General features: G+C 43.3%; 1 protein-coding gene across 3 annotated transcripts in view; it reads left to right on the forward strand.

Annotated features, from left to right (window-relative positions):
• Window positions 1–25,648, forward strand: part of NCOA3 (nuclear receptor coactivator 3) — a 449,566-nt gene that overhangs the window by 122,189 nt on the left and 301,729 nt on the right. For all 3 annotated transcript variants that reach the window (XM_085619414.1, XM_085619419.1, XM_085619415.1), the window contains exon 2: window positions 3,683–3,772. The gene's annotated coding sequence lies outside the window, so the exon portion shown is untranslated. The remainder of the gene's footprint in view (window positions 1–3,682; window positions 3,773–25,648) is intronic.

Below are 25,648 nucleotides of genomic sequence, written 5' to 3' on the forward strand. Positions count from 1 at the left end.
TAATGCTTATTGCTTGTCTCAGAATTGGTGGTAGGGGAGGAATAGATCTGGTGTTTCCTCACCACAACAATGAGATGGTTTTGATCCTTTCTCATGAACCTTCGCTCTAGAGCTGATCAGACTGGGCAGTTCATGTTTCTCCATCCATGCTGCATCTCTGTGCCCCCTGACTGGCCTATGTCGATTCCTAGCACCATCCAGGCAGGATGGTGGCCCTCTTCTTGCGGCATCCCGAAATTGGTCCAGAAGATGGCTTTTTGGTTGTTCCAATAAATGTCCAGGAAATGTGTTGAAGGGTCTTCCTGTGTTATTTTGTGACAGTGGTTATGCCTTTGATAGCCAGTATTTACAAAAAGCCATGTCTCCATGCTGCCATGTCATGGTTGCCAGTACTGGGATGGACTTCTAGACGATACAGGGTCTGCTAACTCCCCTACTTCATAAATAGTCTTCCTGGATGTCCACAGATGGCAGCTTATACTGTCAGTTGAAATAGACAGTTTTTTGTTAAACAAGAAAACACACAGCCCTACATACTTCCTGAACTATACAGCCAGCCTGGGGAAAGTTGGACCAGACAAGTAGATGAGGTCAGGGAATGGGACAATGTGTCCTTCAGATTAGCTGTAGTCCTTCTGGGTAACAATTGGTGGGTAAGGCTAATCTTTGCCTGGAGGCCTTTAAACTCCCTCAGTATACTAGATAATATCCTGGTGTTCTGTAGCAATGTTCAATTAATATTATTTTGAGTTTTATATAGCGCTAGCTAGACCCAAAGGTATCAGAGTGTTACATGTTATGTGATAACGTTTAGAAGAGGTACATGAGGGGATTCATATGAGTCATAGTTTAACAATACAGCTGCCTCTTAGCATTACCGAAGTTGTTGTTGAAACAGGAGGCATTGGACTGCTTTAGGGGAAGGGTGCCATTGGGTAGCAGGTCTGCCAGGATTCTAGGTCTAGTCCCAGCTGTATCAAAACTGCATAGGAATGCCACTGGCCTTGGTTCTTTTGAACTGCTTTCTCTCACTTTCAAGACAAAAATGCACCAAGAGCAAAATACACGAGCATGCAGTTTGCATAATCCCAGCATTTTGTGTTTTACCCCTTGCTTGCCTCTGTTGATTTCTGTATGCTTGGGTACCTTGGCCTTAACAGGCCTGTGCACAGTTACCCTAAATCCTTTTCAGGTTTGTTAATCCGGGTCATGTTTCTCTGTACATTACTCATTCTCCTTAGCTCTCCAGGACATGATGTACACGGAGAAAGCATGGGTAATTGTGATGGTGGTTCCCTTTCCAACTCCAATTTAGTATATCCCCAAAGTAGGTGCACCAAGTGGCGCCTTTTTCACTTCATGGTCCGCATCTTTTGGTAATTTAGCTTGTGATGTGGAAGGGGACGGTACATAGCTTCAGCGTCCAGAAATGTTCAAATTCACATAGACTTATTTTCTGATGCACTCAAGACGTCAGACATCAATCTCAAAAGGCAAGAGAAGTGGTAAAGGTTGGAGTTTAAGAAAAATCTCTGCCATGAAAACTCTCCTGTCTGCATGCCAAAAAACATCACTGAAGCCAAAACGACCCACTACCACAAATTCTAAAAACTCAGTCAAGTATATTGTGATAATCATCTTTCTCAACAAAAAAATGGACAAGATAAGGTAGCTCAAGGATGCTTAAATCCGAGATTTCAAGAAACCACTTATTCCGTCTTGCCCCGCATCACCCAGTTGAACAGAATTTGCCCCCTCACTATCAATGTCCTGATATCCTCCTCCTCAATTCCCTGAAGTCCACTGCTCAAACTCAAGCCCAATCGCCCACCTTCCATTCCACACCAAGATCAAGATGGCAGTTGCAAACCAGCTACATCCAAATCCAGGCCAAAGCCTTCTTCCTGGCTTACCGGTTTTGAATCTGGAAACGGTGCACCACCAATTGGTTTGCCGTTCAGGTGCAGATGACTGCCTCCTCCTAGACAGACATTCCTTTTTTTCTACTTTTCATCTGAGAACTCGGCAGCATTCTGTGCCCTTAATTACCTAGTCTGACTCGGCCTACCTGATGAGCAGATAGCAGCTCTCCCGGATGGAATTCTCGACATCAGAATACATCCTAGCAATCTGTAGCATACCCCAATGCTCCATATCATCACTGGTCCTCTTTTGTCTCTACAGGGAACCTCTGAACTATCTTCTTGGTGAAAATTAACAATGATTAACCGGTACACAGATCATACCAGTGCCTGCTTGAAGATTCATCTGATGAGACAGGAGGCTGGTGTGGATGTGGAACACCTAAGTGAAAATGAACTTCTTGAAAAAGGTTTCTTACTCACTATATGTACAACAAATTAACCTTGGTAATAAAAAATGGTTCACTGGAGTGTACCTTATTGTAGTCAAATGCCTGAGTCACCAGCAGCTTCAAGTTCATGAGATTCCACATCAACATCAGCTTCTGCTTCCAAACTACTAATGCCATGAAGACAGACCACTTATCCCCACCTCTAGCTTCTCCACTAAGGCAAGGCATACCACTTGGAGCATGAATTCAGATTTGGCTCTGCCCTGTCAATTAGACTGTGACAAAGCTCTGCACTTTGACATCCTTAGCTTCCAATTCACATCATTACAGAGCGTGCTCCGTGCAGCATCAAAGCTCATTAAGTGTAAAAAAACACCTTCCTTTCCAGAAACTACATTTATGACCACTAAGATCTGTTGAAGCATATGCATGGCTGTCTCCTCCAACAGAACACCAGTCCTACTAGAAAAGATCAAGATTCCCATTAATGAATTAAGTTCATGCAGAGGGAACCACAGCATGCTTAAAAGTAAACAAAGAACAAGATTGAAAAGACGACCAGACAGGCCTCCTACTGTCAACCAGTTGTCTAAAATTCAGCCTCAACCCATCTGTTGGCCACCTTCACTCCTCAACGTCTGGGGGTCGCCCAAGACCCTCCTCTGCCAAGACTTCTTGCACCAACTACTTTGCTTACCGAAAGTAGGCACAATTTAAAAGAACCCTTCCATATGTAAACATTTAATGTCCCTCTCTTTGAAACCCTGTTTCGCTCGCTATTGTCCAGGGCTCTGTTGCTTAGTAATAAGGTTTGTGCTTTTGTAAACACCAATAGGTGGTACTTGATAGCACTCCAGCAGACTCGGGCAGCATCATATAGCACTGGAGTTTCTAGGCACTCTTATTTATTGTGCTGATTTTGTATATGCCCAACATGGCACTTTTGACTAACAAAGCGTGTAACGATTTATATACGATTTTATCAGGCTGTTTGGTAGATGTCACTGTGTACTTTATTATTTTTGAGCCATACAATAACAGAGGCTGTTTGACTTGTGATCGGGGTTACATATGCAGTACTTATTGAATTGTGAGTCCAAACATATAGCCGAAGTAACTGGTCACCGCTGCTGTAGTAAAAGGTTTGATTAGTTTGCTGTACAAAAGCATATAAAGATATTTATCTAGAAATCAAACACTAAAGCCTTCCACCCTTTAATACTCTTGTCTCCTGCCTGTCTTCCAAATTGCTTTTTTTCTCAATTGCAGATCATCTGTGCTTGGAATAAAGTCCTATAAATAATTTCAAGTGAGATAGCTATTCGATGGCACTGTTAACTCAACCATGGCGTTCTCTTCATATTTCAGATGCCGGCAGAAGCTCGTGGACACAGTCCGTTACCACACGGGCATGAAATATTCCAAGCTATTAAAGGATTTCCCAATTAAGGAGGAGAGGTAATGTTGGAATTCAAATTGCGTCTTTTTGGATAAAGACCGTACTTTGTGTACATGCTGTGAAGTTTTAAAAAATTGCATTATTTGGCATGTAAAATAATTGTAATTTCGATAAACCTTCGCTGATGGCTTTTTGCCAAATTGTGTTAAACAGAGGGGTGAACTGCAGACCAACTTGTGGTTTATTCTGAAACTTCCCGCAAATGTGTGAAAGAGATAATAAAAAGCATTGGCAAAGCCAATAGATCTCACTTTTGCAAGAGTTAGAGCTATTGACGTTGGATATGACAGTTTCTTTTACCCGTGTGTTATGGAGTTGATATATGTGGTGTGGAGTGTAAAAATGTGGGTTGCACTGGAATTGTTAGTTGTGGAATTGTTGTGTGCAGTGGATTTGCGTAGTGGGAATTATTTGGCATGGTGCAGTGGAATTATGTTGATAGTAATTATGTGGTATTGAGTTTACTGGAATTATGTGGAGTGGGATTGTGTCATTGGGTGTAATTTATGTGGATTTTTATTTTGTATTGTGGAGTGGTATGTAGTGGAGTTCTAATTATGTGGTGTGCTGTTGAATTTTGTGGCATAATGTGGAACTTTCTTGTTTGGATTGAAAGTATGTGTTGTGTAATTGTTGAATTATGTGGTTTGGAATGGCAAACACAGCTCTATAGGACATCCGAGTGGCAAGAGAAGGGCTATCTCCACAGGTTTGCTGTACTGGGGCATGACATTGGTCCGCTATAGTGGAGTTGTGGTATACGTACACTGCGTAAAAGGGAAGGATGTCCAGAAACCCCCCACAAGAAACATTACAGATTTGTTGGACAAACTCACACCTTGACATGCAAGCTACATGAGAGGTAGGAGAAAAAAAGCACCTCAGAATGTGTACCTTATGGGAACTCCCCAGCAGCTGTTGCATTTGACAGGGTTGTGGGATAGATGGACAATTGTCTGACTATGGAGGGATTGGTACTAGAAGAATATCAGCAAGCACACTAGAGATTAGCTGGAGGGAAGAGTTTCCCACATGGGCACATATTAGAGTGGTAGGAGGACTAAGCCACTGCCACCAGTAAACTGTAGAGAAGCAGGATTGAAGAGACTGTATATCAAACAGAATGGCTAAAGAGTAAAAGCACTAGAAGCCCTTTGGCATTCCCCTGCGGGCGTACTATAGAGGCGTAGGAAGACACTCACTGCTTGCATGACCTGCTGATCACAAAGGGCTGCCACTGGAATTACTCATTTGCTTGACCAGAAGCTGCCAGCTATGGCTCACATTGTTCCACATCGGCAGGAAGGCATGCAGAGGCGACGGGTTGTCATGTAGAACAATGGACAAGGCGACACTTGGGTGCTTAGCCCATTACAGTGGAAGGGCTGAGGGCTGGCATCCCAGACCTGCCTGCTGCAGGGACCGGTGAATTCTGCAGTCCGTGCCTCAAACCAGTCCTGCAGGGACACAGAACCAGATGTTCAGAGAGCTGCTCGGTATAGGGACATAGAAGGATTAGGCGTGACACCACTGGCCCTGGACCGATAACCGGGCAGCCATCTTATAATGAGGACTTGTGCATCGTGTCAAGTGATAGGTTTGTAGGCACCCCGCTAACCACATACGGGCATTCCAACAAAAAGCATGTACTCCTAAAATAAGTTGGATCCTGTTCCTGACAGCGACCAAGGACACCGAGCACTATGGCAAGGCAATGCACATTTATTCCTTAAGTGTGCTGCAGCGTCCTGACCGATATTCGCAATAAACAATACAAAATTCAGGCTGGGCCTGTCACCTGAGAAAAATGTTCATTAGGTCAGCAGCTCTGCGGAGGTTTGGTATGCATTGTGAGAAGCTGCAATGAAAAGCGATGGGGGCAGGGAAAACAGTTGAAATCTATAGGTTTTCAGTGTGGGGCTCTCTGTTTTAATGTCACTGTGGGACAACTTGTTGCCAGTGTGAGGCGTGTGTGTGGGGTTCTAAGCTGCTTTATTATAGCAGTGTTTGGGCTGCTAATAGTCTAATTATGCTTCGCGGGCACCTAAGCCCAAGGGCAGGGCAGCTCATCCACTAATGGATTGCAAGCATGTGGGAGAGCCCTCCCACCTTACTGCTGGTCAATAAAACATGGATATAGTAACAATACCGTCGGGATAGTAAGTGATATATAAAAATACAATTATTGTAGAGAGAACAAGAGGTGAGTGGGTAGGGACTGTTAATCAGTAATTGCTTCATGCACCTGCAGCAGAAGTTAATGTGCAATGCCGAAAGATGAAGCACGGCGTCCCTGAAGCGGGTGCTGCCCTGGTCAAGGTAAACACAAACAGCCTGAAACCAACCAAAAACATTGTGCGCCGGCACAAACAGAAATGCACACAAGATAACTAATACGTGTAACAGGGCCAATAGCTATGGGTGGGAAGAACACACTGAAAGGAGGGACAAATGTGAACAATTGAACTCCGAAGTTAAATGAATTTCGAAAGCCACACAGAGTAGTCAATCAAAAGTGATGTCCATGCTGAAAACCCACAGAGGAGATACAGCATGTCTCTATAGACAACATATGTGCTGCCTAGGCTCTACCTAAAAAAAGCAATTGAAAAACTCAGTCTTTATGTTGGAAACATTAGAATTTGTGGTCTTGTCGAATGTCCCATTTGTTATTGTGAAAGGAGACTCTTTTTGCCAACAAAACGTTTTTGTCTCCCTTGCTCTTGTCGCGTCCAGCCAGCAGCCAGTTTAATAAAAATACAACCAAATCTTTTTAATCCCTGCCCCGATGTAGTTCTCTAAAACAAAAATGTCCAGAGATTTTCATTTTTGGTTTGTTTTTAGATCAATAGACTTAATTTTGCTTGGGTAGACGTTGCTGATCCCGTCAATATTTCTGGACAACATTTTTAAAAATGGTGGATGTGTTGCAGTGATGTAATATTTCGTGAACCATAAGACCTATATACTTAATTTTGGTTTCAAAACATAGGTTTTGGGGTCAAGTAGTCTTCTAGAGACAAAGAAGAACTCGTCCGAGGAACCCTTCTGCCATTTTACAAAATGGCAGCTCTATAATGATGTGTTTTAGCCATCATATCAGTAATTTATTTTAATATTGTTTTTTCCAAGTTTTCCGTTGATTCAATTCAAATAGAGGAAGAAGAGACATGAATAGAAATTAAGCAAATAGTAATTTATTTTATCCTTCCCTGTATACACCAAACAATGTTTATGATCTGAATGATTTTTTTTTCGTCATTCTGGTTTTAGATACATTTTCATAGTTAACTTTATTTGTTACTGCAATAGCTCGTGGTACATTTCCAGAACGCTGAACTTTTAAGGAAAACATATCGACAGGGCCATCTTTTTTTAGCACAGGTTTTGCAAGTGCATGTATGTGTAAGTTCTGTGGGTAGCGGCTTTAGAAATGTTGTAAGTTTTAACACCCAATCAATATCGTCCCCGCCAAATTCACATGGATCTCTTTACATATGCATGTTCCAAAACATTAACACTTCTGATCAAGTAGAATGCTCTTTTAATGTGTTCACGTACAGAATGTGACGGTGGCAGGTTACTTAGTGGAATTGATCTCTTGCAACAGAATGTCTTTGATAAATTCACCCCTTTCTTTTGCTTCATCCATATCTCTGTGCTTGCTTGCGAAAGTTGTTTTCTGTTACCGGTCTTGTAGTGGCTGGTTGGAAGAAACTATTACTACGGCAATTAAACCATTGAAATTTAGCTTTAGTGATTGTGAAACAGCTTTTTCTCTTTCATTGCAAATCTCTACTGCTTCAGTTCTGCATATAGTTTCGATCCATGTTCCATGACATCTAGTAGCATGTCTTTATAATCGGTATCCACATATTGTTTGGTCATGAAGTTGTGTAGTCACGCAGGCTGTCATTTCAAAGGGGTTTCCTTGCTGCTGAAATGAAGAAGGCTGTCAACATGTGTATAAAGTTCCCTTCTCTTTCCCACAAGTTAGTTATGAGAAACAGTTTCACAATGGCCCATTAATTTTGAATTTGTCATCTCTGAAAACATTGCAATAAAGAGCACTTCATGGTAAACTAGCTGCCACTGAGCAACATATTCACTTTTATGTGTCTGACCAACAGTTCCCCTGGAGCTTTACTGTGATCTCTGGATCGTCCGCTACAGTTTCATATCTGGAACCGCATCAATGAACCATCTTTAACCACAAAATGTCTTTAGATTAATTTTCTGTAGAGGTATGGTTTTTCTACCTCTAGTTTCTAAACCCATTTTAATTACCAGGACACATTTCTTAGGTAGTTGATGCAATTGAAATCACAAAACACGGTAATCAGTGGCTCCACAGTCATATCATGCAGTTCCCAGCCCCCTTCCCAATCAGCATCTACCAAGTTTTTCACTATAGCTATTGTGTTTAAAACATTTCTCCAGTACTCCAACGTTAAGATTTTTCTTCATTCTTTGACAAACTCTACTAACTTGATTTTCTGATTAAGTGAATGTATTGAACATTGCCTGGCTTTGCATTAGGTCTTTTGAATGAAGTGCACCCTTTGCCTTATTCCCCTTTGAGATACGATATGCAAAACCTAATTTGTCATTCTTGCTCCAGAAAGCATTCCAATGCAACGTTTCTATAACCTCCGATATGATGAGCATTCCTTGTAACGAACGGAGATAAAGAGTTACGCTCCATACTAACTGGACAGTTTTGCTTCCAAAGATTTCAGTCTCAATAAGTGCATTGTCTATGCCACATCCACTGAGAACTTCTGCACACCGCAACACAACTTTAGTCATGTGGAAAACGCCCATCATTGGATAAAGATCATCAAATTCTACTGGATTGCTCATATAAATGTCCGTTATAATACGGAAAATACCTTTATCGCAGAAAATTAGCAGGATAGGCTGGTCTTCAAGCTGTACATGCACCTTTTGGAATTTTGTTTTAGAGCTGTGTATACTGTTGCATAGTTTGTGACTAGAGATGGTATTACTGGTGAAAACCCAGCCTTCTTCAGTGGGACGGTGTTCTGGGAGATCAGAGCATGAATTCCAGCCCATGGAGGAAATGTCTTTTCTTCATCCTCCAGTCCGCACCGAATAAGCCATATGATAAATTCTGTTAAATTGGCTTTGCGGACCGCAGTATCAGGTAGAAGATCCATGTCCTCAGCCACTCTGAAACGTTCTGGTAGAGTGGGACGTGTTGATGGCTTGTAGTGTTTTTGCACATGTTGGCAAGGCAGTTGGGTTATAAGTTTGCAGTGTTGTAGGTTTATGCCTACAGCTGACACTGCTTGTTTTCCAGCAGCTACTTCATTGGTACAGTCTTGAAAAAGCCCCATGGCCGTATAATGTGTACTTGATGTTCCAGACAAAGCAGAGCTATCTTCAAAATCAAAATTATCAAGAGCAGCACTTGTAAATCCGTTTTTGGTAAAGTGACTTGGAAGTGGTTGGCTGTCGGATTCACAAGATTTGATCATAAGCTGCTAACAAGTTCACGGTCTGTACTATGTCATAACTTGTTGATAAACCAATTCTATTCATTGAAATGATTAGCTATCTACTTTTGCACTTGTAATAGATTGTGTGGGCAGTCATGTGTAGCGGAGTTTTCTTTTTGCCGTGATGTAATTCATAAAACATGATTTTGAAAAGACAATACATTTGCACAGCATAAGCCTCTCGGTTCATGGGATTGTCTTCTACTTCTTGGCTTATATCTTCAAAGCCATCATTGTTGTTGCCTTCTGTTCTGAACTCAAGAATTTTAGTTTGTAACAGTTTTGCTTTGCTGATATTAAACAATGATGTAAAAAATGTTGAGACCTCATAAGCATTCTTGTTCACTTCATTGATTTGCGGGGCACTGGGGCATCACAAAATTTGTCATTAAGTTCAAAATCTAAATCTTTCAGGACGTTTCTTAAATAGTTCCTGCTGATTTTACTGCATCCGGTGATCTTATTTTGGGAGCAAGAACTTCAGGATTCAAATCTGCTGAGAACACCACAAGTGGCGCTCATTCTTTTTTGTTAGACTAACAAAAACAATTGTCATTGTATATTCTCACCAGAAAAAAATCATAATTTCTTATTATGGATCAATACAATTTCATCAAGGTTGACCATTATTTCTCGGATCTCAAGGAGTGTGAACCCGTAACCAGCACTTGAAAGTGGCTTTAAAACTTAATTTGCTTTTTCAAATAGTACAAACTTAACTGAAGGTTGTTAGTTACATTGCTACTGGCAGTTCATTGTATATTCATATTTTCGAATGTATGCACGCATGCAGTTCGGGTGGGCATACAAATCCGCTGCAAATACATTCGCCTCTGTTTAGATCAGCTACTCGGCTGAAAACTTAATTTTGAAAGAAACTAGCTGCAGATAAAAACACTTTTGCCCTTTGAGACTCACATGCTCTGTTCTTTTATCAATCCCTTTGGCCCTTGTTTTGAATAAGGCACGTATAATACATTGAAGATCCTTTGCTTTCTGATCAGTTAAGGGTGGATGAGGGGTAGCCATCGATGATATAAGTGGATAGGCATTGGGTTTGCTTATCGTCGCTTTCTCAGAAGGCCGATTCTTGTTGTGATTCACTGGTTTCTGCTACTTTTTGACAGTTTTTTCCAGGCTTTTTTTCCATGTTATACAACTTGTAGCCTTATTGGTACAATGATAAAATATTTGATCCTCTTCATCCATCAGTTTCAATCTTTTGTGAAATTCGTCTTGCCATTTTTCTGCAGCATTTTGAACTCTCTTCCGTCCAGCCGCAGTTGACGTTGGCATTTCTTTCAGATTAGATTGGCATATGACCCATTTTTAGGTCTTGCGTCTTCGTTGCAGTGCGCAGCACTGCTCGCGCAGCGAGAGACCTCTTGTAGAGGGTTTGAAAATGGATCTAGGAATTGCACATGCTCGTGCGTGTGGTTTTCCTTTTGGCCCATGCTATTGGCCTTTGCGTGCGTCTTTTGATCAAAGACAGCATGCAATTGGTCAAAGGTGGGCGCATTGTTCCGCTCATGGCCTATTGGTGACTATTACGCGCACGGCTGCCATGTGGTTTCAATTATCGTGCCCGGGCGCGATAATTGAAACCACATGTCTCGCTGTGGCGCGCGCGAACCACTTGCGGGATTGTTCTTTTTTGGATCCATTTCACAGGAAAGCAACTAAATGAAAGAAGGAAAGAGGCTGTCTGCCTATTTTGTTCGCGATACACCTATAAATATGGAGCTGAGGGCACGGCAGAGACGCGGTATGTAATAACAGTCCGCTGCTGCCCTTAGTGTAGGTGACTGCTGTGGGGGAAAGGGAGTGATTGACAAAACAAACAGTGCTGGTTTGAAAGGGGCCAGGCTATGCATTGAAGCCCTGTGCAGAGTCTCGTATTCGGAGTGCTTGGTGAACCTAGTATCATCCGTAATGCCAGCGATAGTCTTCCTCCGTAGAGGATATTTTTGGGTAGATGGTATACAATCACTGCTTGACTCTTTAAGGTTTCCATCACCTGTGACAGCGCTGCTATCCAACTCTATGTAGTCTGGTTAGCTGTATTCTACCTAAGACAGCAGAATGTGCCTTACTGTATTTTTCAACCCTACCCATTGCAGGAGTGCACTGCTGTTGTGGGTTAGAGTGCAGTACACGGGTGGAGTTCAGAGCAGTGGTGGGGTGTGATGCTGAGGTGGAGGGCAGTAGAGCAGTGCAGTAGAAGCGTGGAGTGCAGGTTAGTTATAGAGTGCAGTTCAGGGTTTAAGTGCAGCGTGTTATGAAAACACACATGGCTTACACACATCTTTAGCACGCGCACATCTGTGGACATTCCCATCTGTGCCATGGCATATCTCCATCACGCTATGGCACTGCCACCTCTGTGTGAGTGCACTTCTGTACCATGACATGCCTTTACCAGGACACCCATTGCACTGACACCGCTGTGCCGTGGTCGCATCGGCATCCTGGCCCCGCGCTTGGCCACCTTTATACCATGAACATAACGTTGCCTATTACAGGCGACACTGCTGCACTTTAAGCATACATTCCCACTGCACACCTCTGTGCCACATGTCAACACCAGGGACACATCCTGCCCCTAGCATACTTTTACCAGGACTCCTCTCCATGACTGGCACCCTGGGGCACACTCTGGGCACATGAGACGCGCTCAAACAATCGAAGCCGAAACTTGTTGACACCTCTGTTGCTGCAATGAAGTTTCTGCCAATCGATGTGTTTAAGGTTTTGAGAATTTACTCCTCTTTACTTATTGCCAATGCTTCTTTCATTCAATGTTTCCTGAGAAAGACAGTTGTCCGATAATGATTTCGAATAAAGTCTTCATTGTTTTCATAAAATATGGTTCTTATGATGACACAGTAACCAAACAGCTGACACGTGTTTCGCCCTCTGGTCAAGGCTTTCTTAATCTCAATTGAAAATCTTGTGCATTACATCATAAAGTTCTTCCGACGAGTTTCGTCTTTAGCCTTTCTCAATACCAGCATGCTGGTATTGAGAAAGGCGAAAGACGAAACGTGTTTACATTAACATCTTTTGAAATTAGATCCCATAATGATATATACTTGCTTTTAAATGCCTTGAAGAAATTTATGATGTAATGCACAAGATTTTCAGTTGAGATTAAGAAAGCCTTGAGAAAGCCCAGGTCGTACTGACCAGAGGGCGAAACACGTGTCGGCTGTTTGGTCCTGGGACAGGACCATCCTTCTCTTTTATTGGAGATGCGTTTATTGCCTCTCCCTTGTCCTCGGCGCCTTCATGGGCAAAGCGGGGCGGGCTGGCCCTGCTGGTTGTGGTCCTTAGGGAGGTGATTGTCCGACACAGAAACTTTTAATGATGATATCTTGGCTTCTTCTGCAGGCGAGGGGGCAGAGAGGCCTGCAGTAGACCTTTTAAATGGGGGAGAATATGTTTTGCCTGGTGTAACCGTGGGGCATCTGGTCTTCCCCTATGTTTTTAAATGTTGGAATTTTGTCACCCCGGACGGTGGTCTGCTGCAAATCCCCAGCAGGTTCATTCAACGCCGGGTGCATAGTTTCTTTCACGTAGATGTTGACTTTTAAGGTCGACAACTCATCTGGCTGGACGTGGCTGCGCAGCAGGTCAACACCAGACCCCCTTCCCTGTTGAAAAGACCGTGTCTTTCACGTAGTTGCTGACCTCCAGCCATGTGATCTTGCCCCGCAGGCCTCCATCTGACCCTTTAAATGTGGACAGCATGTCTGGCGGGAGCTGGTTGTAGGGTGAGGGGTCGTATTTTAGTTCTTCCAATCTGGACAACTGCTGGTGCTGGCTTGAGCCGGATGGCTTCAACCCCCCCCCCCCCCCCCCCCCCCCCTTGGCCCCCTGCAGCACTGCGTAGATCGCCTGCAGGCTTGAGCTCTTAGGGTTTGGGTGTGCCCCAGATCCGTGCGATCCTGTCCACCAGTGCCAGCTCACCATGCCATCATTGCCAGCTTCTTACAGTGCACACAAATGGATGTTCCACTCACTGGCCTCATCATGTGCATTCTGAAGGTGTCCAAATAGTCCTTTGCTTCTTTTCTGAGCTTGAGGCCAGTGTACTATTTGTGATTTTCTTTTTAAGTGAAAGTCTCTCCCTGTTTCTCTTTTTTCATACTCTTCCTGCCCCCTTTCTCCCTCGCTTTCTCTCGCTCTCTATCTCCCCTCTTTCTTGCTACCTCTCCTCCTCTTCTGCTCTCTCTCCCCTTCCCAACTTCTTTGTTCCCCTCCCTCTTTCTCTCGCCCTCACTCCCCTCTTCCTCTCTTGCCCTCTATCCCTCTTCCTTTCTCTCTCCCCCTCCCTCTCATGCTTCCTCTCTCTCTCTCTCTCTCCCCCCCTCCCTCTCATGCTTCCTCTCTCTCCCCCTCACCGCAAGACAAGGCAACAGTCTCAAAAGCATTTGCAATGCAATAGGTCTCGCTTTACTGAAACTTTCAGCTATTTGCATTGCTAATAATTATGCAACGCCAATAGCTCAAACTTCCAGTAATGCGAGACCTATTGCATTGCAAATGCTTGTTTTTAGTTGGAGTCCTCAGATCTTGTAGTTGGCAACACTGTCAGGAGGTAAATATCCTCTACTACCACTTGTTTTGCTCATGTTTGCGAATTTGAATCCACAGAAAACTTGAAACAAAAACAATAGTAAAATTAATTACCAATATGATGGCTAAAACACATTATAGAGCCACCATTTTGAAAAATGGCAGAAGGGTTGCTCTGAGGAGTTATTTTCTTATAATACTACTTGACCCCCAAAACCTATGTTTTGACACCAAAATGAAGTATATTGGTCTCATGGTACCTAAAATATTACATAATCACTGCAACACAGCTGCCATTTTTAGGTCGAGGACCGTCCGGTCTGCCGAAGGCAGAACCGGAAGTCGGAGATTTAATGTTTTGGAGAAGAGGGGTTTGCGCCCGCCCCTCTTCTCCATTGGCTGGCCTCTTGAATGCTGGCCAGCCATTGGAGAAGAGCTTCGTCACTCCGAACAGGCCCCGTCCTTTTCGGATTCGGGGGCGTGTTTTTTTCAACTTTTCTGATTATCTCCTCCAGCCAATGGCAAGAGGAGAGAAAAGCAAAACACGCCCCCGAATCCGGAAACACCGCTGCCCTTCTCCGTGGCATTTCTGCTTCGCCTCGGAGAAAGGCAGTGGTGTCTGCGCAGAGCGGGTGCTAGTCAGAAGCTTCTGCCATGTACAGCTGCGAGCGTGTGGGGGGGGTGTCCCAGGATTGCGTTTGGTGTGCAGTATCGGCAAAAAAGCAAAATGCCACTGGATCGAGGAAGTTGTGAAGGTAATTTCATCGGATTTCCAGAGGGCAAGTGCTTTTGTGGGATGTTTTGAGTCTAATATCGATTTGTGAATTTGTTCCCTGTACGGCGCATGCTTAAACAGTGCCACAACTCCGAACTGAGGTCAAAGAGAAACTGATTAAAAATGCAATAACTGCAACCAGCAGTTGCATCTGAGGTCACAGGTACACACCCCGGATCCGCCCAGGTACAGGGGCGTAACACAGGCCCCTGCGGTGGGGGGGGGGAGGAGGGTACGCTCCAGGGCCCCCCTCACTCAGCGAGCCAGCAAGCAAGGCTCTACAAGTCTTCATTAATTAAATGGTGCGCAAGCGCACGGCCTCCCCACACCCCATAAATTAAATGGTGCGCGCACGCAACAGCCTTAAAAGTGCGGCGTGACTTGTGAGGCAGTCCAGGAGTCAGGCCCAGCCAGAGACTACTGTCCTGCGAAGGACCGCTACCATGCGGCCGCCGGGCATAATGTAATTATTACCGTGTTTGTGTCTCCCTCTGCCGTGCCATTTGCCAACCGGGAGCGGCGGTGTACCAGCGCTGATGGTGCCAGGCGAGAGCTGCCCTCGCCATGGAGGAAGTCTTGCCCTAGGCCGTGCTGGAAGTTTGTGTCCTGCTGGGCGCCCCCGCAGAAAGCATTGCGCATTGTTTCCAGGTAAAAACACGAGGCTTACGAGGCTGCCCGCTGGCATGCATGTTCTTGGATGTCCTTGCTGTATCAGGCTCATGCACCTGCTGCATGGAAAGCTCTGTTCCCAGTCCCAATGCAGTTCAGTGCACTGAGCTCAGCTTTCTTGTCAATTTTAAGCAACAGCAGTTTACACCTACCTGAGCTTGTCAAATTTTAATCACACGTGCCACTTTTTGAGAAAACCTAAGACTATTGATTATTTTGCTGCACAACAGAGTTATTTTGTTTCACTTTCCCTTCTGAACATTTTAAGAGAGGTACAGTAGTAAACAATATAAAAGGGCAAGATTCTTTGACTCAAAGAGTGATTATTCTAATTGCGTGATGTACTTTATAGTGTCACCTGACTGGTTTTCTTTCAGACAGTACCGACCCCTCATGTATTGCTTTGGATTAAGCTTTGACGTACATTTTTTTCTCAGTAGATGGACACTTTAGAGGTGAGACCGCAAATAATAAGTAACCCGACCTATAGATTTTAACGGAAAGTTCATGTTGCACCAGCATCAGCGTTGGAATTGAAAAAAATATACTCTGGAATTTATAAATTGGAAGGTTGAGGTGTAGCAGAGGAAAGACGTGGATTTACGAGGTACGGTGTCATGCAAAAAGTGAGTCTGAGCCATATACCTTTATTCGAAACGAGTCTGCTGGAAATAAATTTGCAACATGGACATATATAGCAGTAAATCTCTTTTGGCTTAAAGAAGCTGCATTTTAAACATCTTAATGGGTTAAGACACCTGCTGCAGAGATATCTGAGTGCCCTGCAATTTTCAGGGAATTTTAATAATATTAGGATAACACTGGTGGTTAATGCAGTTACGGGAGCGATTTGTGTTTTGTCTAGTTTTTACTCTTAACTAGCCCCTGTCTGGCTACCCTTGCCCTGTCTTCTGCGGCCTGCTCGCACCTGCCTCTAGCTGCAGGCCAGCCAGGCCTCAGGTGAGTGAGTCTGTCCCAGGCAGGAGTGGTCCCAGGCGAGCCGCGGTCGGAGTGCAGTCTCAGAGAGGTGGGTGGGTGGGTGGGTATAGTGGTGGGATGAGATCTATGGAATCCGGCCATCATGGGTCCCTGCCGGGCTTCCGGCTGATAGTAAAAGCAAAAAAACGTAATATAGGCTCAATGTAATTGTTGAAAGAGTGTAACAGGCTGCATTTACTGATACGCATCATTTGAGAGAGATTAAGCTATTGACATTGTAAATAACAATGCCGTTGCTTTAAATGTTTTAAAAACAAAAACATAAACAAAAATAATGTCATGAGCAATGTCAATATCTCTAACTTTAACAATGCCCGAGACCATTGCATTGTAAATGCTTGTTAAAAATGCCGTTCAGAAAAATTCGACTGGATTAGCAATGACTACCCAAGTGAAATTCCTTCTTTAATGATACAAAGAATATCAAAAATCAATCTCTGGACTATAACTTTTTTTACCGACGTGCATCAAGTGGCCGGGACTATTGGGAACATCTACTTATAAACATGACCTCAATTTCCTTATCTGGCTCGAATTAGCTTTATTATCAGGTTAACCAACGCAAGTCATCGCAAACTCACACACACCCACACCCCAGTTGAAGGCGTTATGGTGCCAATATGCTGATAACAGAAGAGCACTTGCAAATGTGTTTACAAAAGCATTTTGTACATTCCAACACTCTATTTAGTCAGTGAACTAATTTGTAAGCCAAAAATGCTCTTACTTCGCATTTTCCAGCTTAAAACTAACTCCAGTGCAGTACAAGTTAACGGGCAAAGTTAAATTGTCCACATTTTTCTTTTCATTAAATCTCATTTACTTCCTTGCAGCTGGCTTGTCTAACATTTCTGAACAGGCCAGTTAGTATTTTCAAGGTTGCAGATACGCTCTCTGCAGACCGCATAGCTTTGCTTTTTCGCAGGCTGACAGCGGATGGGACGTTTTGAGGTACTGGCACGTTTGTGCGGCATTGCTGCTTCATAGAGGGAGAGAACGGCGATGGAACATTAGACTCCAGCCTGAACGCAGAACATTAGACTCCAGCCTGAACGCAGAACATTAGACTCCAGCCTGAACGCAGAAACAGTTGATATGTGGCTTTCTGCTAAGAAAAGACTCCTGCCCCCAGGAAATGCTGCGAAAATAAAGGTTGCAAATTGCACAGGAAATCTAAAACGTAATGGAAAAATCTACGACTGATCCGCGTGCTTACGTCGTTGTGCATTGGCAGCTCGCTGGTCTTCTGTCAGCCTGCTCGCTGCTGTCTTCTGATTGGCTCGGAAAAGGTGAAATTCAAGCCACCGTAAACTTTTGACCCTGCGGCAGTTCTTGCGGAACGCCTGCCACTGGTGGAGCCTTCTGGCTTTTCCCCCCCTCTTCCTGTATTTCGCGAGATCGTGCAGCTCTGCATGCAGTCTTTCCAGAGGGGTGGGGGGCGGAGAGGAGGAGGCGGGGAGAGGAAGGGAGCGACAGAGGAAACCGGCTCTAGCAAATGACTCACATATTTTTCCAATTCAGTTGCGCGCTTAGGTTTGGGCATGGTTGTAAACAAAGGCGTTTTTTGTTCAAAAATGTTAAAGGCGGAATGCAAGCTACACTTATTTCCAACGTGTGTTTTTGTGCTTTAGCTCGTTCACGTAGCATGATTTAAAGCATTAAAAGCATTTCAACACACGTTTTGTTAAACTGCATTTAATGTCATGCTCATCTATCATTCCATACCTAAACACTATTAATTACTTTATTTTAACTACATTTTCATGCAAGATGCCCCTTATGGGTTTAGTTAACACCTTCACAGTGAGATTATGTATCTACTTTATTAGTGTGACAGGAGTGAGTACTTTAATTTGCCACTTCATAAATCTTAGTTTAGATTAACACTTCAATACAACAGTCCGATAGTTTAATGTATTCCTTCAAAGTGTCGAGACCCGAGTCAATCTCCGCCATGTTCAGGCCCCGCATAGGATGCTCATACACAATTGCAGGTGTCGCCTCCTTTGGAACCTTATGTGACAGAACAGAAAACCACTTTGCACTAGAATGTACTTATAACGAGAGCATTGAAGTGCAAGCATATAGCTTGTCCTACGTTTATTGGAATGACACTAGTGCATCAATTGAGTTAGAGAAAAGATTTGTTTGCAGCTTTTTCGAGTCTTTACCCAAATGATGCTATCAAACAATTGGTTGTCAGTGGGGCAGAAGTACACTTTTCCCTGTAAGAGAAGGGAACGAGGCAAGAGAGCTTAGAATGCTGTTAGTGTCAGTCCGGAGGCAAACTTGGGGGCATATTATCAAGGACGGCGTTAACAATTATCGCCAGTTTAGCGGCAGAAAACTGCCACAAAACCGGCGATAATGGGCTTGATAATATGGTCTATGGAATTCCCATAGAAGCCCATGTTCTGGTGTGAACGAGGGCTTCTATTGGAATTCTCTACGGCATATTGATTAACTTTGCAGACTGCCTAGCTAAAATACAAGATGAGGCAAAAAATCCACACAATTTCAGTTACTCCCCCGCCCCCCCCCCCCAAAAAAAACAACAACAATGCAGCTGCTAGGCATGGCAAGCTTAACAGCTCTGGATTATGCTTTTGATTAATTGATTGTGCCTGTCTGTAAGCTTCTCACTCGATAATGATGTTAATGTTGCTTTCCACATCCGAGCCACGGACGAAAGCCATAGTTCCAGTTCGAACTACTGTGGCCAGTCAAACATTTAGGCGCTAGTAATACCCTCATTGACTACAGAATAATGGCATTCACAAGCTTACCTCGAGCTCTCACTGGACCTTTAAACACCGAGCTACTCATGGCAGGCAAATTAAGCTCTGTTACTAGGAAATGTGATGACACATTTCCTGTATTTGCTGAACTACAAGAATACCCCCAAAAGCACATTTTGTCATGAGCGGCTTTTTTTTTTATTAACACTAAAAATTACCAATTCCAAATGAGTACCTTGGATCCGAAAGAAACATTCAGACAAACATTTTACAGCTCTGGCTCGCTTTGCTTGTACCAGTCTGGTTTGCGAAGACCTCCACATGAACTAATCCTTAGGTTTTATACCAAGAATATGACATTTTTAAGAGATTAACTCGATCCTTAATGCCCTCCAAAAAACTAGCAGAAAGTCCTCTTAATCTTGTAGTAAATGTAAATGGCCTGACAATATTGTGGACTTTTGACTCACTACGCTATCATAATCGCTCTTCTTCCCTCACCAACCTCTAAAATGTTGAACTTGCCCACTCTTTTAAACTTTCACCTGAGTGAAAGAAGAAATTTTGTGCTGACCCCCCCACACCCCCCCCCCCCTCTCTGTGGCATATAAGCGGTTCTGTTGAAGTTGTTGATAGTACTCGCAGACCTTATTGAATGTAAATCTAGTGTTCTCTTAATTTCTTTAGTTTAAATGTTTTCAACTTTGTAAAATTTTCTGACGCCATTTTTTTGAAAATGCCCATAGTATAGGCAAAACCTAAAAAATAAAACCACTATTTCAAAAGAAAAGTATTGCAACAGTAAGAATAAATAATTTCCTGATGGTCTCAGCACTTTTAAATGTTTACTCTTTGTTCTTCATATCTGCAAGGCTGTTCCCACAGCCCAATCAGATCTCCTATATGGTGTGTGAAGTCAAGATAAGTAGGGCAGTCTCGGACGAAGGGGGTGGGGCAATTGGACACACTGTGTGTAGAAATGTGCAAGCGCCCAACATTTATTTTTTTCAAATCAGTTTTTTGAAATGTACACTTATTTCAATAGTGAGTGCTTATATCCGCTGTCGGCATTCCCCTCCCCTACATAACCTAGCTGAAACTCATTTAGACCAACATTTACGTGCAAGAAAGTGGATGACATAACCACCCCACGTTATGCTGCATCTGATAATTCCAAGGAAGTGACAAATTGGCCCCTGATGCATAAGCTTTCAAGTACTAATTTAGCCATGCAGCATGACCAGTAAAACGCTAGTCATTTACTGTAGTATCTTTTTTATGATGAAGTCTGTTGCAGGGCGACGGTTAGTCTAAGCCATCTTTCTTGTGTTCTGTAAAGCTTTTCAAAGTTTGGCTTCCAAATTGCTCAGACTTGGTGCAAGGCTTGTCATGAGTTTCCGTTGCTACTATGTTCCAAAGTCTCGGGTATGCCCAGACGTGGGTCCCGTGCTCTCCATGCTGCTGGAATCAAGCTATCCTGGCTGAAGAGGGTTCTAGCTGGAATGGCATGGTGAGCAAAAAAACGATGGATTTGGGCCCAGATCTATGTGCTGGGGTGAATCTGACATTGTTATGCATTCTGTCCATCAACTGTGTTTTTTGCATTTTTCACCCTGAGTGGGACGGGTATGACTAGACGTGGGTCCCGTGCTCTCCATGCCACTGGAATCAAGCTATCCTGGCTGAAGAGGGGTGAAACCCCGAAACCATATTAGGATGCTTGTTTCCAGTCCAGGGAGGACCTGGCTTGGCAGTTCGGACTGGACTGTTCCCATGAGGCACAGGGTCAAGACTGATTTGCATATGGCTGGGTTCAAACTGGAATGGCATGGTGAGCAAAAAAACAATGGATTTAGGCCCAGATATATGTACTGGGGTGAATGTATGACATTGTTCTGCGTTCTGTCCATCTGTGTTTTTTCCAAAGTCTCATAAACCAGATACCTGTTGAAGGAGCCTGTGTGAAATTCCACTGTCATGGGATTGCAGGCTTGTAGAAACTGACATTTGAGTTTATCTTTACATACTTTACAGAGCTACAAGCAAATTTACGTTCACCTGGGTTATGAGTGCTCATTATATTACTTTGCTATACTGTGAGGCCAATTTTGGGGGGGGAAGTCCCAGCACAATTACAGAAATAAACCCTGCCAAACGACCCATCCAGTTGAATTTCTATTGAAATGCATATACTCCGCTGATATTACCTTTCCTGTTGCCACACAGGTTATTACCATTCTAATCCATATTTTAGACTATATGTGCTTTGTCTAATTCCTTTTGAGGTAATTTGATCAACCTTGCAATGTACATACTCACATTCTGAATGTGAGTCTCTGAGGCTGTAAATGTACAGAAATTAGACCACACCATGCTCTCTAACCATTTAGCCACCCTCAAAGGAAATGGTGGTTCTAACTTCATAGCCTTGAGAATCTCCCAATAAAAGCCATTGTTCTAGTTGAAGATGATGCACCCTCTCCATTTCAGATTGGATATCTGCATGCACCTTTCAAAGGATAATACATTCCAGTCTTGTGATGTTTGCCCAATGTGGTGTTAGCCCAGTGTACTACTAGCCTCCATACATCAAATGTCCTTCCTCCGCAAGGTAGAAAACTGATTTGAAAAACACCTGGTTCAGTGGCTAGTGTAAATACTAAAAACACATTTTGGTACTTAGTTGACTTCCTACACATACTGGCCGTAACAATGCTCCGATGTACAGATTTGAGCTTGGATCTGTTCCCCACTCATTTCATAAGATGGTCACTGTTGATAAATGGAATTTTTTCTATCCTCTGCAGGCTCTGTGTAGTGGGGCAAAACTCCTCGCCATTACGGAGGAGAAACCCCTTGTAAGTTTAAACCTAGTTAATATGTTTGGATGGAAAGTCTGCTGTTTGTCTCTGGAGAAAGTGCCTTCCCTGCCTTATGCTGATCTCCAGGCAAGTGACTTAAAAGTTACTGTATGGTGTTTAGCTTCCTACCTCCGTGAACAGGACAATTATACATGTCCACTAAGGGCATGGATTGCGACCAGAGAGCTTGGCTCTGAGGTCGAGGGGAGACATGCATAGAACACCCCTTATTTAACAGAAAGTGTAACGTGGTCTGTAATATGCAATGTTGTGTGTCTACATGTTCTGTCTGTTTTTAGAGTGCATAGCGTCTAGGCACTATAATATTGTTTAGGGTCAGAACACTGGTCCTAGAGGGGTGTAGAGACCTGGTTGTCATGGTTCGTCCTAGTTTTATGTATAGTATAATTGTCTTGTGTGTATTAATGTACTTTTCTTTTATAAAAAAATGGACTAGAATGCAGGCCTGAGGAAATACCGGTGAATTAAATTAATTAGGGCATAACGGGTGTCATAAATGCTCTGTATTGGGAACCGAATGGCCACAGTTCCAAAGAGAGCGAAAATCTGCATACATGATCCATTTTTGGCATTCAATCTTGTTGTGTACTGAGTTATGCTGGTGCCCGAATTGTCCTTAAAAAACCATAAAAGTTTAAAGCAGCTGTGTGGTGTGTAGGGAAATAACGCGAGCAGGGACAGAGGCCCGGATGTGCGACTAATTCGGCCACTCATGATAGTTCCCCTGCCCACTTAACTGTAAACATGGAAGTGCGTAGATTTTAAATCTGCAACTGTCCATACACTGTTCTTAAAAGAAAACAGACCTAGTCAACAGCAGTTAGAAAACCGAGAAGGATTGATGCTCCTCGGCACGTGGGCCACTGCAAAGGGTGGGTCGCGGCCCCCGGGGCTATGCAGGTGAGTGAGCACTTGCCCATAGGAGACACGGCTACTACCCATTACTGGAATTGATATATCCAGCTAGCAAGCGCAGAGGGAAGGAAACCATGTCATTTAGAGTGCTATTCTCATAAGGCTCAGATTATGAAACAGCAAGAGCAGTGGAATTGAGAAACGACTCGCCTGCACAAAACCTCCTCCTGCTGCTGGTCTACAAGACCTGCCTGGGTAGCTAGAGCCTGACGGATATTCAGTGCTCCACTCATGTGTCGCCTAGAGTTACGGTGGAGACAGCTCCTTAATGTCTAACAAAATCCTGAAACCCAGCATTAAGGTGACCGCTTGCCCGCTACTTGCACGGGCCATGCTTGAATAAAACCTAATGCCCGCTAGCCTTACTTGGTCTTTTAATGAATGTCATTTGTCCAGAATTTCAGCACTTCCGGGTCGCATAACACCTGAACACAAGGCGGAACTCACATGCGCAGTCCTGTTGTCCTGAATTGTGAGCTGCACGCAGTGTAGGATCAGATTGGCAGAGAGATGGCTATAAATATGAGCAACCTCGCGCACGCTCCCATCGCGTCCCTCATTGGACGACTCAGCTCGAGTATTTCTTTCTCCCCTCGCCCTAGTATGTTTAGCAGTTCCCGTTTCTAGACTCCTACGTGATTGATACAATGTCCTCTCTAAGAGAATGTCAGATTACCTTAGCCTTGCGTATTTCTGCATTTTAACGCTGGGTAGAAGAGAAGCGAGCAAAATTCAGAAAGTGAACAAGGAAAAATAAACAAAATAAACGACTAGAAAGAATAATAACATAAGGGGAGTGAAAGAGTAGCATAAACGCAAAAGGAAGACTTGAAGACAGCGAGAAGGGAAGACCAGTGCGGCCGCGAAAGTTAAAGCGACGCTGAGGGTACCACTTAAAGTGGTTTCAGTGGCGCATTTCCCTTGCAGGGGCACCATCTGATTGCAAGTTAATTACAAACAGATGGTTTTAAAGCTCGCTCCCGCAAGGGAATAGCCAAACGTGCACGCGTTGCCATTGAAAGCAATGCAAAGCGTGCACGTTTTTGGCCGAAAGTGAATAGATTCCTGAAGGTCTCCTCCCATGCCGCGCATGCGTGCTGCGTAGGCGAGACCAAAAAAAGTGAGTTGTTTTGTGTGTGTACTCTATGGAGTACATAGGCACTGACGGAGGGAGAGGGAATAGTTCCTTAGGAGGCAGTTTTCACTAGATCACATTGATTTCCATAAACTAAGGGAAGGCAGCATTCCTTCACTCAGCACACCTATCCATTGAACAGCAGATTGGCGGATTTGTGGTGGGTGGATTGAGCTTGCAGAAGCATGACCACTCTCCCAAAAGAGATTACCTTAAACTGACCTTTGTTCGTATATTCTCATGATAACCTGATTCAGCTGTTTGTCGGATGGATCCTTTTCATTCCTGTAGATTCTTTAACAAAGTCTTCACTGGAAAATGGTCTGTTGGTCGAAACATGGACTGTGTATGGTTTGATGAACGGTCATTTTAAGCCACATTTTCCTGGATTAATTAGATCAAGGTACTAGAACATGCCATGTTATGGCGAATGAGGTATTTTTACTCTCCTACAAAGAATAATCCTAAATTAGTTTTGTATGTTAATGAAATACAATCTCTTTATGCATCAACTTTCTCTAATTACTCTGACCTCACTAGTCACTTGTTATAAATATACCAGGTGTAATAACTTAGTTCAGTTGAGTTCTGATGCCACAAAGCCTTCTGCCAGCAGAAAATGTGAAATGACTCCAAGAGCAGATTTTTAATTGATGCTTAAACAAGGGAAGGGAGATTTAGCTTTTCAACTCTTCCTTCTGAAAATTAAATTAAGGTAGTACATTTACTACTTCCTTGAGTTTATTACAATAAAGCATACATTTTATCAGTAGGTTAGCGCTCAATTTTAAAGAGACCTGAATCAATCTGCTGCTGGAGGATGCCCTTTATTTGAAGAAGCAAGACAAAGAATTTTAAAGCATAGAATGGTTTGAGTGATGGTGTTTATTATTTACGCTTATGCAGTAAGATTAAAACCCCAATCATGCATACAGAGGACAGTACAGGTTACCTCCCAAATTCTATGAGTTTATAAAGTAATTTGGTTTTCAGGCTTGTTCCTCTCTATGGCCACAGTATTATGCATTACACTATAATGTACACTAGGGGAATATGTTATGCCATTTGATTTCACTTAGTTTAGTCTGACCACATGTTCTCAATGAATCGCATTTAAGAGAAGGTGGTGAATCTAAAATGTGCCACCTGGTTAGCTGCCCTTTTTAATTCTGCTCAAAGGAAAGCTTGAAAGGGCTGTCCGATATGGGTCTAACTAATGTCAGTCATAAAAGAAAAAACAGCTTTGTACAGTGTTTTTCTTTTCTTCTACAATGACCCAGATAGTTATCTGTGACCCACTCCTAAAAGCACCATTTGCCACCTCATCCTAGTGGAGAATGATGCAGGATAAAGGACCATGAAGATATCGGTTGTATAGCCCAAATCTTAGACTATCTGCAGTTGTTAATATGCATCTTTCTCTTTATCAAGCCTATGAAACCGTATCATAATGCCTTAAATGACATATCATACCATACCAGCCTAGTGAATTCAATACTGTATTGCAAACAAGCTTAACGAGTTCTTTTTCAGTATCAACAATGCCTTTCAGCTTCAAAATGCACCCTATGTAACAACTCTGCAGCACATGGTGGCCAGTAAGGTTAAAAGCTGAGAGACAAAACGGAAAGCCTTATCAATAGGTCTTTCTTGTGACACCAG

The sequence above is a fragment of the Triturus cristatus genome, chromosome 7, assembly GCF_964204655.1.
Source record: "Triturus cristatus chromosome 7, aTriCri1.1, whole genome shotgun sequence".
In the NCBI taxonomy this organism is placed as follows: Eukaryota; Metazoa; Chordata; class Amphibia; order Caudata; family Salamandridae; genus Triturus; species Triturus cristatus.